The sequence below is a fragment of the Budorcas taxicolor genome, chromosome 5 (assembly GCF_023091745.1).
Source record: "Budorcas taxicolor isolate Tak-1 chromosome 5, Takin1.1, whole genome shotgun sequence".
Classification (NCBI taxonomy): domain Eukaryota; kingdom Metazoa; phylum Chordata; class Mammalia; order Artiodactyla; family Bovidae; genus Budorcas; species Budorcas taxicolor.
In genome coordinates, this window is record NC_068914.1 from 74,786,660 (window position 1) to 74,800,933 (window position 14,274).

Sequence of the window (14,274 nt, forward strand, 5' to 3'; positions counted from 1 at the left end):
GCACACAGTAAGTGGTACTAATATTATCACTCAGTACTGCTCTGGGCTTACTGAGGGCAGCATCCAGGCATATCCTGAGAGGACAAGGTGCCCAGATTGGAGGAAAAAGAGATTGACTGGGAGCCCCAAGAAGGCTGAGTCTGAGGGTGCATGTGTGAGTGCTAAATCGCTTCAGTTGTGTCCGACTCTGTGCGACCCCACAGACTGTAGCCCGCCAGGCTCGTCTGTCCATTAGTTTCTCCAGGCACGAATACTGGAGTGGGTCGCCATGCCCTCTTCCAGGGGATCTTCCCAGCCTGGGGATCAGACCCATGTCTCTTATGTCTCCTCCCTTGGCAGGCTGGTTCTTTACCACTAGTGCCACCTGGAATGCCCCTGAGTCGGCAGGATTCACTAGCAAATAAACAGCCTAAGACGATGGCACAGCAACAACCCTATGGCCCTGGTGGGTGTCTTAACCCTTATCTTCAAGTTTAGTTCGACCACTGCACAGCCATTTTCTGGCCCCACATCCCTGTCATTCCAGCCAGCCCATAAACTGTCATCAGCAGGTTTTCCAGATAAAATTTAGTATGCACAGATAAATTTGAATTTCAGGTACACAATGAGTAATATTTTTGTATTATAAATATGTCATCCCCAAATAGACCCCTTTGACATAAATAAAGATTTACTTTGAGCTAAAGGCACTTGAAAGACAGCAGATTTAAGAAGGGCATCCTAATCTCTTTTCTTCCTGAAAACAGGAGATAACAACTTCCATGTGAAAGACGCCTTCCCTGTACCAGGAAAAAAAGCAAACTCTTATCTTCCTTTAGCCTCACCATTTAGTTTGGTTACTTCTCCACAATTGTTTGTCTTTGTTCAATCCAATATAAAGGCATGTCATTTTCACCATTTCTTTGGGTCTTTTAGCAATAAAATTCATAGAAATGTGTATGCTTTTCTCCTGTTAATCTGTCTTACGGCAGTTTGATTCTCAGGTCCGGCCAAAACACCCTACGAGGATAGGGGTAAATTTTTGCCTCCTCTACAGTCCCAAATATTGTGTGGGACATACTTATAACAATAACAAATATTTAGTTGTTCATCTGAAATTCAAATGTCACCGGCTTTCCTGGATTTTTATTTACTGAAGTCGACAGCCGGTAGAACACTTTGATGACTATTACATCAGCCGTGTGCTGGCTTCTGCGGTCAAGTTCACATCCATGAACTGGTATGACCTTCCTCTCAACAGATACGGCCTGGTGGCACGCTTGACACTTCAGTGGGGGGGACAGGAAGGGGGGCTGAGGGTGGGGGTCACAAGCAGGACCAGAGAGTGAGCTGGCTCTGGGGAGCCCTCAGCCAGCAGTATTATTATTACTCCCATTTAACAGGCAAGGAGGGCAACCCACTCCAGTATTCTTGCCTGGAGAATCCCATGGACAGAGCCTGGTGGGCTACAATCCACAGGGTAGCAAAGAGTCACACTGAAGTGACTTAGTATGCATGCCCATACAGCATGCAAAGAAAGCGAAACATATTTATTTAAATATATGTATTGAGCCTGATACTTTTCAATGCCCAAGAGGAAAGGTTAGCTGATTCACACAAGGTCCCCCAATGGGTAGATAATGATCAGTTGAATCCTGTGTCCCTGGGGGTCACTTACCTCTCCTTTGAGAATCTGAAACAACATACTGTACATACATTTGAATTTTCAGTGTCTGTGTTTGTCTCCTTTCCTCCCCAGTTCCGCTCCTTCCAGCCCACTGCCTTAGACTGGGATCTCCAGGAAGGCTTGGTTTTACTTACCTTGGGATCCCAGGCCAGAAACTCAGAGTGATTAATTTCAGGGACAGTTATTTATGGGGGTTCTCTCTTTCCAGGATGCTGTACCTTAAGTTGCTGCCTCGCTGGGACAATAAGAATGGCACTGGCCACATGCTCGCCACCTGCCTTGTTCCCCTTCCTCCAGGCTGTGCATACCTGGGACCCCAGGAAGGAGTTAGGAAGGGAAGGACAGAAGATTTGGATGGGACAGAAGACTAGGTGAGGCTGAAGACACTTAGGTTTAAGGAGGAAAAATGCAAAATGCTCACCCATACAAGTAACTGTTTTGGCATTAGCAGTACTGGCATTTACTACGATGCGTGTGTGCATGCAAAGTTGCTTCAGTTGTGTCCAACTCTAGTGACCCTACGGACTGTAGCCTACCAGGCTCCTCTGCCCAGGGGATTCTCCGGGCATGAATGCTGGAGTGGGTTGCCATGCCCCGCTCCAGGGGAGCTTCCTGACCCAGGGATTGGACCCGAAGCTCTTGGGTCTCCTGAATTGGCAGGCAGGTTCTTTACCACTAGCACCACCTGGAAAGCGCTTTACTATGATGGGTGGTCCCTAAAATGAAAGTTTGGTAGGGGAGAGGTCATGGCAGGGACAGATGCAGGGTCAAGATCAGAGTCAAGATATCCAGGGCAGTGCTGAAGATGTCTTAGCATGCTCAGCAGCATTCCACGGCCATCCCTGTCCCCTTACTCCACCTTTCACTCTCACCCACTGGACGTGGCAAGCACACTGCTGTTCCAGGACCCTTGCTCTAGCTGCTGACTGCTCTGCACATCCTTCCCCCAGATAAACACTCAGTTACTCCCTCATCTCCTTCAACCCACCTTGCTCGTACTACCAAACCCTGCGACTTCTCCCCGAACCAGCTCTCCTCTTCATACTTGGCCAGCGCTGCTGTAACTACTAGAAACTTTTACTCATTTATCTTGTATTCTGCTCACTGGTTTATCTCAAACCTGCAGGGCAGTGCCTGGCATAGAGGATACTCAATAAACAGGTGTCATATTGAATTTATTGAACTGGACTTGGAAGGGACTTTGATAATCTAGTTGTTTCTAATCAGATGTACTTTCAGAGTTTCCCATGGGGCTTGTTGAAATACCCTAACCAGGGAAGTCTCTGGTGGTCCAGTGGAAAGATTGTTCTTCTAGTGCAGAGAGTACAGGTTCAGTTCCCGGTTGGGGAACTAAGAACCCACATGCTGTGTGGCACAGCAAAAAAAAAAAAAAGAAAAAAAGTGGCCAAACAAAAAAACACAAAACAAACAAACATAAAATAAATACATAAAATACTCCAGCTAGTGCCCTTTCCCTGGACCTCTTGGGTCAGCTTGTGATGTTTCTTGAGGCTTCTGACATGAAACACCCCTTGTCTGGTGCAGGCCCCTTACTTAGCAACAAGCTTACTGAGGGCACGCCTTGTTCAAGGTCACAGAGAAATCAGGGTCTAACCGGCATCCCCAAACTCTCCCCCACTGGGGCCCTTACTAGCTCTTGTGGCAGACCTGGGGCACCTTCTAGTCCAGCACAGGTAACCCTTAGTTCAGAATGTTAGTTATCAGAAAGAATATCCACTTCTTTTGTTCCACCTGGTTTTCTCCAGAGCACCTCTAACTACTAGACATTCTACTGATTTATCTTGTATTTTGTTCTCTGATGTATCCCATCCCGAGTGCATGGTTGGAGCTCAGTGAATGTTTGCTCCTAATTTGCTGTGCCGTGCTAAGTTGCTTCGGTCATGCCCGACTCTTTGAGACCCTATGGAGGTTGCGGACTCCTCTGTGAGGCCTGTGACACAGGGATTCTCCAGACAAGAATACTGGATCGGGTTGCCATGTCCTCCTCCTGGGGATCTTCCTGATCCAAGGATTGAACCTGCGTATCTTACATATCCTGCATTGGCAGATGGGTTCTTTCCCTCTAGCACCACCTGGGAATCTCTTGTTCCTATTACTTGCTGTCATATTCTCAGTAAAGCATGTCTCAGAACTCTTCTGAGTTTGTTTTCTAAACTGCAAAATGTGTAGTTCTTAGGATTTTTTTTTAATTTTTATTTTAAAAGATTAATTAATTTTACTCTACAATATTGTGTTGGTTTTTTCCACCTGATAATGTACCTCGAGAAGCTCCTTATAAACCCAGATCACCCTGCAAACCCAGCTATCACTGTTGTCGGTCCTCCTGCTTAATGCTCCCCGTGGCCCCACATCTCCGCCTCCCAAGAACAAAACTGCAGCTCCCTGACCTAGAACCTGAGGTCTCTACCTTGGCCCCAGCAGCCCCCTCACTCCATTTGCCGCCACTCCTCACGCACCCTTCAGTCTGGCCAGAGGTAATCGCCGCCCTGAACAGGCAGACCCTTCCACGCCTCCACACCTTTGTACAAACTGTTCCTCCTGCCGGGAATGCCCTCCTCCCTTCACTACCCAGAAAGCTCCAGCATCTCCTGCCTCCCACAGCACCCTGCCTCCTGGTTCCTCTGTACCCGATGTGGAGTTGGGTATGAGGTGAGATGAGATGGATGAGATTCCTGGATCTGCCACCTGTCTTGGGTAAAGCTGCTTAACCTCTCTTAGCTCTTAGCCAAACGGAGGTGATAAGAACACTCACCTTCTCTGGGCACTGTGAGGGTCTGACCCCCACCTGGCGCCCAGCAGGTGCTCAGGAAAAGCTGCTCTTGGGTTCTGATTGATACCTCCCCACTCCCAGCAGCACCCAGGCTCTCTGGTCTCCCCACCAGCCAGGTAGGACCTGGACTGTCCTCTAAGACTACTTGAGGGCCACCCTGGCCTCCCGGGAAGCAGAGGGAACTTTCCTGTCCTAACTGATTAATGAAGCAAGTAGGATGAGAACCATAATGTCAGCGGACATAGGACCCGCCAAGAACGGCTGCATCCTTAGGCAGGAGGCCTGCGTCGCGGCAGGTGAGGGGGAGCCTGGGGAGGGAGAGGGCCCAGCTGCGGCAGGAGTCTCCCCCGCTCCACCAGGTGCCAGACCTGACCCTGCTCCATTTCAGAGGCAAAGTGCTAGGGCCAACAATAGCCCTGTTTCGGTGATTTTCTTGTCTGCCAGGGCCTGCCATTTTCCTGGTTAGTTCCTCATCCCATCCTTCATTCCTGCAGCCTTTACTTCTACAACCATCAATAGTGAAAGTGAAGTCACTCAGTCATATCTGACTCTTTGCGACCCCATGGACTGTAGCCTACCAGGCTCCTCCCTCCATGGGATTTTCCAGGCAAGAGTACTGGAGTGGGTTGCCATTTCCTTCTCCAGGGGATCTTCCCGACCCAGGGATCGAACCAGGGTCTCCTGCATTCCAGGCAGACGCTTTAACCTCTGAGCCACCAGGGAAGCCCAACCACCAATAATTCTCACTAATTATGCACCTACCACAAGCCAATACCATGAAAATAGGGTACCAGCTAAACGTGTGGGCTTTGGAGTCAGGCCAAGTGCTTGGCATACAGTAGGCATCCGATGAATGATCATTGCCATCTCAAATCTTCATAATAACTATTAGACTATGGTGTGCTTTGAAGCCAGACTGTTCCAGGTTCAAGTCCCAGTTCCTCCTCTTTCTGGGTATGCAACCTTGACAAATTGCTCAACCAGCTTATGTTTTAGTCTCCTCCTTATCCCTAAAATAAGGATGATAATAGCTCCTACCTCATGGAGCTGATAGGATGACTACCAGGCTTCCCCAAAGGCTCAGCAGTAAAGAATCTGCCTGCAGTTCAGGAGACATGGGAGACACGGGTTTGATTCCTGAGTAGGGAAGATCCCCTGGAGGTGAAAATGGAAACTCACTCCAGAATTCTTGCCTGAAAAATCTCAGGGACAGGGGAGCCTGGTGGGCTACAGTCCAATGGGTCACAAAGAGTCAGACACGACTGATGTCTTTACAGCACTTAGTGCAATGCTTCAAAGATGGTAAACACTCAATAAATGTTAGTTATTGTTAACCATTTTCCTCTTTGGGGCATGAGGAGACAGAAAAAAAAGAGAAATTAATAACTCGACCAAGGTCACCAAGCTCGTAAGTGATACAGCCAGGATTCCACCCCTGGGTTATTTGATTCCAGAGTCAGAGTTCTCTAGGTTTTTCAATGGTTATCTTTATTTTTTATTACCTTCATTCAATAAATTTAAGCCCAAAAACAAGTTTTTAAATATATCCTAACTATAGTGGCAATAATTTAAAACACTTCAAATATATTTGAATTCACAAGTTCATGATTTAAAAAAACTGATCACTTTTGGGGATGCTAAGAAGTAACCTTTAGATGAGGGTGAAAGAGGAGAGTAAAAAACTGGCTTGAAACTCAATATTCAAAAAACTTAAGATCATGGCATCTGGTCCCATCACTTTAGAGCAAATAGAATGGGAAAAAGTGGAAGGAGTGACAGATTTTATTTTCTTGTATTCCAAAATCACTGTGGATGGTGACTGCAACCATGAAATTAAAAGATGTTTGTCCCTTGGAAGCAAAGCTATGACCAACCTAAACATATTAAAAAGCAGAGACATTACTTTGCTGACAAAGTTCCATCTAGTCAAAGCTATAATTTTTTCAGTAGTCATGTACGATGTGACAGTTGGACCCTAAAGAAGGCTGAGCACTGAAGAATTGATGCTTTTGAATTGTGGTGCTGGAGAAGACTCTTGAAAGTCCTTTGGACAGCAAGGAGATCAAACCAGTCAATCCTAAAGAAAATCAGTCCTGAATATTCATTGGAAGAACTGATGCTGAAGCTGAAGCTTCAATACTTTGGCCTCTTGATGTGGAGTGGACTTATTTGGACTCCCATTTAAACAAACTGTTTTAGAAATGCGAGAGAATTTGAACAATGAATGAATATTTGATGATATTAACACATTATCATTAATATTTTAGTAATAATAGTAATGTGGCTATTTTTAGGGGCTTCCCAGTTGGTGCCAGTGGTAAATAACCCGCCTGCCAATGCAGGAGACATAAGAGACACGGGTTTGATCCCTGGGTCAGGAAAGTACCCTGGAGGAGGTACTGGCAGCCCACGCCAGTATTCTTGCCTGGAGAATCCCCATGGACAGAGGAGACTGGAGGGCTACAGTCCATGGGGTCACAAGAGTTGGACACAACTGAAGCAACTTGGCACGCATGCATGGCTATTTTTAGAGATACATATTGGAATATTTACAAATGAGCTGATATAGCAGCTGAGATTTGCTTCAAAAGAATCCAGGGGTGAACTTCCTTGGTGGTTAAGATTCCACACTTCTTCTACAGGGGGTGCAGGTTCGATCCCTGGTTGGAGAATGAAGACGCCACATGCCGTGTGGAGCATGGCCAAAAATACCACCAGAGATGTAGCAGAAGTGTAGATGGGCCTGACAATCATTAAAATAGGGTAATGAGTACCCTTCTTCATAATGAGTTCATCATATTATTACTTCCTAAGTTAAAAATTTCCATACTAAAAACTAAAAGAAAAAACTGAATGATATAAAAACATTTTGTCTGGATAACTGTGCCCTAGTTATTACTCCTCTTTGAGCCTTGCTTCCTCAAGTGTGAAGTACTGGAGCTAGACTGCCTCCAACACTGAGTGTTTGCCATGTGCCGGGCGCAGTTTTAAGTGCTTGATTTATTTTCAGTCATGGAATCTCTGAGCTGGGGACCTGTATTGTGCTCATTTCTGACGTGAGGAACCTAAGGTCTGAAGAGGTTGCCCAAGGTCACATACACCAAGTGGAGAAGCTGAGATTCAAACCCAGGCATTCCAGCTCCAGAATCCTGGTGCCTACATTCCACAGTAGGCTGCTCAACACACAGTACTACCATCTGTCCCTCTGAGCTCCTCTGGGGTCCTTCCTGTATACTCAATCCCTCCCCGATCCTGCTGCCTCTTTACCTTGCCTCTGGCTGGGCAAAGAGGCTCGTCAAGGGTGGGAACTGTGGGAACCTGCCAACTGGACCCCACCTCGAGACTGAAGGTGTGTGAGAAGTGTGCTCCTGAGAATCGCTGATCCATGAATTGGGCAAGGGTGGGGCCTGAACTTGAAACGGAGGCAGAGCTGTGCCAGGCAGGAGTAGCTGAATGCTTCCGCCTTCCGTGGGCTGCACTAGCAGCCTTTCCCACCCTGGCCCAAGTGTGGAGAGACCCAGTGATCTCTCTCCCAGATGTGTGTGCACATCTGGGGAAGCACACCTGGGGAAGCACTGTGCCAGAGCTGACTGCAGGAGGAACAGGAATCTGATCCTTTGAAGGGAGCAAAGAGGCAGGAGGCTGGATGCAATGACTTCAGGGTCACTGGCTGTTCTCAGCTGTCTTCAGCTCCTAGCTAGGGAGTGTAGATGAGTTCAACCTGACTCTTCTCTGGAGATTATGATTTTAAAGATTTAAAGATTAAAGTCTCCAAATGCTATAGTCACCCAGGTGGGCCTGGCACCATCTCAGCACCATCCTCTGCTGTCTGGATTCTCTCCCCACCCTGTCCCTCGCGTCAGTCCTTATAGTAGTACAGCTCTTCCTTTTTTTCTTTCTCTTTTTCTGGCTGTGCTGGGTCTTCCTTGTGGCATGTAGGCATCTCTAGTTGTAGCTCGTGGGTTTTGTGGCCCTCCAGGCATGTGTGATCTTAGTTTCCCAATCAGGGATACAACCCACGTCTCCCGCATTGGAAGGTGGATTCTTAACCACTGGCCCACCAGGGAAGGCCCAGCAGGCATGTTTTCAGTAACTCATTCTATGGCAGGCACTGTACTTGGCACTGAGGATATGAAGATGGATAAAACATGCTCTTACTTATCCTGGAGCTCATAGTCTCCTAGGGAGGCAGGCATATGAACAGAGAAATGCGGAACGTGAAAGAGAAAAGCACCTGTTCCGAACCCCCATTTCCAGGATGACACAGCTGTCCCCTCGCGCATCTTTCTGCATTTCCAGCTTAGTCTGGATAGATCTTATATCAACATGTCACAAGCCCTCTCCATCTGAGTCTCCCCCATGACATCTTCCCATGGGGTTCCCCTCAGAAGACTGGACAGTAGGGAAGGGATCAGTCTAGATCAGTAAGGTTCAATAGAAAGAAATATGTGAGACAAAAATGCAGGCACATTTGTAATTTAAACTGTTTCATACTCTCATGAAAAAAGCAAAAAGAACAAGTAGAATTAGCTTTAATATTTTATTTAACCCAATATACCCCAAATATTATCACTTCAATATGTAGTCAACATAAAAACTTATGAATAAGACATTTTATATTAGCTTTTCATCCTGTCTCAATAGCAAAAAAGCCCCAGATAATATTGATTTAAAAAATTGGCAAAGGTGTGGGGGGAGGAGGGAAAACCTGGGAGATTGATATTGACATATACACATGACTATATATAAAACAGATTAATAAGAGCTTACTGTGTAGCACAGAGAACTCTATCCACACTCTAACGACCTAGACAGAAAAAGATCTGAAAAGAGTGGATATACACGTCTATGTGGGGCTTCCCAGGTGGCATTAGTGGTAAAGAACCTGTCTACCAATGTAGGAGGCTTAAGAGACCCTGGTTAGATCCCTGATTCGGGAAGATCCCCTGGAGGAGGGTATGGCAATCTACTCCAGTATTCTTGCCTGGAAAATCCCATGGACAGAGGAGGCCGGTGGGCTACAGTCCATAGGGTCGTGAAGAGTCAGATACGATCAAGGTAACTTCACATGCAGGCGTGTATGTGTATGTATAACATTCACTTTGCTATACAGCAGAAAATAACACAACATTGTAAATCAACTATACTTCTATCATTATTTTTAGTAGGCAAAGAACTTGAATAGACTTTTCTCCAAAAAAGACAAGCGGCCAGCAAGTATATGAAAATATAAAGTCACTAATCATCAGGGTAAAGTAAACCAAAAACACAATGAGATACATCACACCTGTTAGGAGGGCTGTTAGTAAAGAAAAAAACAATAACAAATGTTGGGGAGGATGTTGAGACTCTGGAACCCTTTCACACAGTTGGGAAGAATGTAAAATGGTGCAGCCTCTATGGAAAGCAGTATAGCAGTGTCTCAAAAAATTAAAACTAGAACTACCATATGGTCTAGCAATCCCACTTTTGGGTATTTATCCAAAAGAATTGAAATTAGGATCTCAAAGAGCTATTTAGGCTCCCACATTCATTACAGCATTATTCACAACAGCCAAGATGTGGAAATAATCTAAATGTCCAATGATGCCTGAATGCATAAATGAATAGAAGGTGATATATATATCACCTTTTCTCTATCTCTATCTATATACATCACCTTTCCTCTATATTTCTAAATATATATATATAATACATGTGCTAGTCAACCTTAAAAAGGGGGGAAATTCTTCTATATATGACAACATGGATGAAGCTTGAGGACATTATGTTAAATGATAAGCCAGTTGCAGAAGGACAGATGCCGCGTGATTACCTTTTGTGACATATCTAAGTCAAACTCACAGAAGCAGAGAGTCCAACGGCAGCTGCCAGGAGCTGGCAGAAGGTGGAAGTGGAGAGAGTTGCTATTTAATGAGTGTCAAGTTTCAGTTATGCAAGATGAATAAGTTCTACACATCTGCTATATAATATCATGCCTATAGTTAACAATACTGGATTGTGCCCTTAAAAACTTGTTAAGAAGGTAGATCATATATTAAATGTTCTTATTGCAGCAAAGCGTTTTTTAAAAAGTGCTCAAGAAGCATCAGTCCAGGTCACCTTGCCTTCAGTTTTATGCCCCTGCCTTCGGGGCACAGCTTGTGTTCCTTGTTTTCTTTTCTGGGCTCCATGCAACCCTTCCAGGACCCCAAGCGTGACGGAGCCCTTGGGATGGCATCCGGGTTGGAAGGAGGAGCCCATTGATAGCTGTTGGGCTTGGCTCTGTCCTTGCTTGGGAAATGGGACCCTGGGTCGGCTCATGCTCTGACCTCTCTCCAGAAAAGCCTGCAGATCTGTCTTATGCCAGTGACGACTGTCAACTGTTCAAGCAAAAGATCTTTTTTTCTTTTTAAAGGAGACTGATTGAACACTTTCAACAGGCCCAGGACGTCACCCAGTCTGATCACAAGTGCTGCAGAGAACCGGCTACATAGCCTCGACCACAGAGATACCACTGAAATATTTATCAGGCTCATGAAATGGAGCTTTCCACTCTGGAGAAAGAGAAGGGACATGGCCCATGTGGAGACTTACAGCATGGCACACCACTCAGGGAGCTTTATGTCCATCACCAAAGCCTTGCAGCTCAGTAGAGGAGCTGCCATTAACCCCATCTAACTGGTTAGAAAACAGTTACTGAGATGGGACCACATGTGGTTAAGAGCTGGGCTCTGGCTGATGACTGCCAGGTGCAGGAGACTTTGGGCAAGTCACTCCACCTCTCCAAGTCTCAGCTGCTTTCTCTGTAAAATGGAGATAAGAGGACCTACCTCTGCTGTCAAGGGCTAAATGAAACCATGCAGCACACTTACTCAGTGCCCAGCACTCAAGTGCTTGATACATTTTAGCGATTATTATTATTCCCCCAGTCATATTACCCTGCTCACCACTGTTTCTAGGTCTCTTTTCCCCACCATTCTTCTCATGGCTCAGATGTATCCTTCCATGTTATTCCTGCGGGAATAATTTGCCCCCATCAGCAACCTCCTGGAGGCTCATCCAAAGAAATGAATTTCTAATGGTGGAATCTTGAGCCTGGTGTCATCTTGGCCAAAGATAGAGGGCTGGGAAAGGGGATGGGGGTCTCTTCCTCTTTCTGCCACTATTGTTTCTATTAAATGTCACTCTTCCAGATGCAGTTCAAAAGTCACCTCCCCCAATCCCTTCTGATCTCCCAACTAAATATAACCACACCCCTTTCTGAACCTCCCCAGACCGTAGTGTTGATAACCATCAATCATATATGGCTTTATCTGAGGCATATTGGGGGACAAACAGCTGTCCCTGCTCTTCCTAACATTCTAGAAACTTGTGGTTCTTTGCAGAATGCAATACAAGCTGACGCTGGTTACAAGCTTCTGAACAATGACTCAGACAGACAGAGCCCATTGTTACATAGTTGGTATGTTCCACTGCAAGTTCCTTGCGGGCACGGATGGGCGTTCTGCATCTCTGTCTCCCTGACACCCAGCAGGGAGCTGACGCAGAGTAAGCTCTCAGCAAATGGTCCTGAATAGATGTGCATGGCAACAGCTCCAGCGTGTCAAGCCTACCATGTCAGGCTCTGTTTCAGCTTTTTCCATATGATGGTTCATCAAGTCCTCACAATCGCCCCATGAGACAAATGTTAATATTCCCCACTAAAAAGTAAATCCCCAAAGGCAGAGAATTGCATCTTTTGTGTTGGCTGTTGTATATACATCAGTCTGAAATGTAGTAAGACCTCAGTAAATATTGGTTGAATGAATGAAAGAATCAATGGATATCTATTACTAAGCTCAGAGAAGTTTAGTGACTTGCCTAAAGTCACTCATACAATAAGGAGCAAGGTCAGAATTCGTACCCAGATGGACCTAGATCCAAAACCGGTATACTTCACCACTGAACTCTAGCAGGTAGGAAGAGACTGGGGGGAGGGGGACTGCTGTAAGAATCGAGGGACACAGTCTACCTTTAAGGAGCACCTGGTGGGGAAGCAGAAACGTACACGCATAGCACACAGAACACAACAAGTGATCGTAACAACCTGTGACCATCCCAGGAATCAGGGAGGGTGGGTGCCCACACCAAGACCCAGGGGAAGGAAATGACTTCTCAGGGGCCCCCAGTACTGCCGAGAGCAGCAGGAATGCAATTTCACACCATAAGCAGTTCCTACAGCTGGAAGGTGATTCAGGGTGTTGGTGCCTACCAGAGACAACGTGTTCCCATGCTTCACAGACTGTGTCTGGGGAGGCAGTGTGTCCTGGGGTGAAGGAGGGGGAGGCAGGAATGGACACCCCAGCACAGAGGAGTTGTGCAACCAAGCTATGACTGGCCTGGACAGGATGTTGGTTTCTTTGCTGTAGGGCTGTTGGGGGCAGAGTGGGGAGAAGGGGAGGAATTTGAAAGGGCCTGTAAGGATAGCAGTGAGAGGGTTGGGGGCCAGGGACCTGCAGGGCAATGGCAGGCTTCAATATCTGTGGGAGGCTGCCACACCTGGGGCCCTCGTATACACAGGGAGGTGCGCTGGTACCCAGAGCAGGCCTGGACCACTGCCTCTTGCAGCCCAGCCTGAGATCTGCCTGCTCTGAGCCATCCAAGCTCCAGCCCCTGCCTCTGCAGTTCTCTCTTCACCCTCGGGGGCAGGTGTTGCTCCTGGCTGGGTGTATTGGGGGTATGGGTGTGGATCTGGGGAGAGGAGGCTGAATGGCTCTGATTGTGCCCCCTAGGAAGCCTGGGACCCCTCCAACTCGTTCTCCATACCCATTCTAAGTGTTGTCATTTTGAATCACTCCTGGCTGATGGTCCCCGAGCCGGGGTCACATTCACACTTCTGACCTTGGCACGGCCCCCAACCTGTCATGTAACATTGGGTTAGTCACCAGCCCTCTTTGGCCTTTTGCTTCTGTGGCTGTAAAATGAGAAGCGGTGCCTCTGTCCACACCTTCAGCCCCCTCCCCTGGCAGCTACCCCCAGACGGAACTGACTGGGAACCACAGCAGAACAAGAATCCGGAGGGGCCGCCACGGTGTGAACTTGGCGGGGAGGGGGTCTGAAACAGAACAGCGGGGGCGCGTGAGCTCCCTTGCCCGAGGAGTAGCCCTGAAGACACTGACGTGTGGCCTTCGAATCTCTCCATTTCCACCTCAGCCTGGAGGTTGAAGACGGTGAGGGGGATTCTGGAGGGAGGAAAATAATTTCCTTCCATCCCCTGCATACCTCAGGTGATGCTCCAGCTCTGCTTGCCCTCCTCTTCCTTCCTTGGCCTCGCTCTCCTCATGTCCCCGGTGATCCAGCCACTGTCCACATGCTAATGACCAGTGGCCACCCAGTCCCTGGCGACCCCACTGCTAGACTCCACGAGGCCCCAGGGCTGTGCTCCAGGGCAGGAAGGGCAGAGGTGTTCCCCTAGAATCCAGTGCCTAGTGTCCCCTGAGCCATGTAAGGTCCTGCCCAAGACCTCCAGCTGGGTGTCCCACCGGCACCGCAAACTCAACCCGACCCCACCTGAGCACATCAGCATCTCCTCCCTTCTCATAATAGCACCATTCACCCAGGGACTTGGCCTCCAAGCTCCCATCTCTTCTGATGCCCCTTCACCCCTTATCTATGTCCAGCCTCTTCCCAAGTGTGGTCAATTCTGCCCCAAGCCATCTGCCTGGACATCTTTGTCTCCCTTTTTGCCTCTCTCCATCATTTGTCTCACTTTAAAGTCACCAGACACGCATGGAGCACTTGCTATATGGCCGGCCCTGTTCTGAGCGCTTTACCAATGCTAACTCTCAAGCTTCAC

The 14,274-nt window shown here is 47.4% G+C and overlaps 1 non-coding gene across 1 annotated transcript; it reads right to left on the reverse strand.

The window, feature by feature from the left end:
- Positions 1–5,108: 5,108 nt before the first annotated feature.
- Positions 5,109–5,180, reverse strand: TRNAS-GGA (transfer RNA serine (anticodon GGA)). The gene has a single exon. It is a non-coding gene; the product is annotated as a tRNA-Ser (tRNA).
- Positions 5,181–14,274: the final 9,094 nt, after the last annotated feature.